We start from the raw sequence: 1,439 nt of genomic DNA on the forward strand, positions 1-1,439 counted from the left end.
CACTTCCCCCCTCCCCGTCATCCTCCACATCCTCCCTTCCCTCTCTTATCCCTTTCACGTCCTCCACCATCTCTTCCACCTCTACGATTTCTCCAAATCCTAATGCATTCCCTCATCTCCTCCCCCTCCACTTCCCCTCTACTAATGGCTCCCTCCACCTCCTCCCTTTCCTTTCCTCTCCCCTCCTCTGCCTCCTCTGCCTCATCCACCATCTACTCCACCTCTAGGATTTCTCCAAACTCTAAACTCCCCCTCCGCCTCCCTCCTCCTCTCTCCTCCTCCTCCTCCATTCTCACCTCCTTCCTCTCCTCCACCTCTTCCTCTATCCCCTCCTCCTCTCTCTCCACTCTCACCGCCGACATCCTCCCTTTTCCTCTCCTCACCTCACCGATCTCATCACCACCAATCTCCCTCTCTCCCCTTCTCCCTCCATCGATCTCATTACCACCAATCTCTCTCTCCTCTCCCCTTCTCCCTCCATTGATCTCATCACCACCAATCTCCCTCCCCTCTCCCCTTCATCCTCCTCCTCCTCTCCTTCTTTCTCTTTGGTTAGATTGGGGGGTACAATAGGAACTTCAATTTTTTTTACAAAAAATATCAAAAAGTGTAACATTGAGAACATGTAGCAAATGTGGGCAGTTTCTATAAAAAACTAAGATGATAAGTTTCAATTTAAATAAAAGTTAAAAACTTTTTATGTTAAAACCCTCAAACTAATCCGCAAATCTTATAACTTACACAAAACATGCCCAATAAGCCCATGTTAGTATTTTCTCTTAACTATCCAGTAAAATTAATGCTCCCTACTTATGTTGATTCTCCCTCCCTCCCTCTCCAATGGGAGTAGTATCCACCAATAACATCAACCTCAACAATCGTTGAACAACATCATTCGTGAATACATGTAGCAGCAACCAATTACTTTGACCTATTTTTTTTGGGTAAAATTCAATTGAAAATTAAAAAATACCCCTAAAAATACACTTGCAAAGCATGTTAACTTGTCTTCTTAATCAAACATAAACCGAACTTAGAAATATCATATGCCAGAAACATGTGTTTTTAAGAGTATTTTGGATATTTGGACTAGAATTTCACAAAAAAGAAAAAAATAGTCATCATGGTAGATTACTATCAAAACTTTCTTTAAAGGTGGTTTAAGTATTGATTGAACTGGTTTATATTCTCACCCTATTTTGAAAACGTTATCTGTGAGAAAACTCGTATATCTATGCTATATAATAATTGTATGGAAAGATCAAGTGCACATATAAAAGTCCGAGTACTTATAAAATTTAGATATATTTGAGTAATTGTCGATAAAATTGAGCAGCTATAAGAGATGCTGGCATTCAACCAGCTGTTTGCCGAACAAGGGCCTTGGTCTCGTACGGAGTGGTAAATATTGGAAATATTATAAATAGATTTATAGGGAA

The sequence above is a fragment of the Asparagus officinalis genome, chromosome 4 (assembly GCF_001876935.1).
Source record: "Asparagus officinalis chromosome 4, Aspof.V1, whole genome shotgun sequence".
Taxonomy (NCBI): Eukaryota; Viridiplantae; Streptophyta; class Magnoliopsida; order Asparagales; family Asparagaceae; genus Asparagus; species Asparagus officinalis.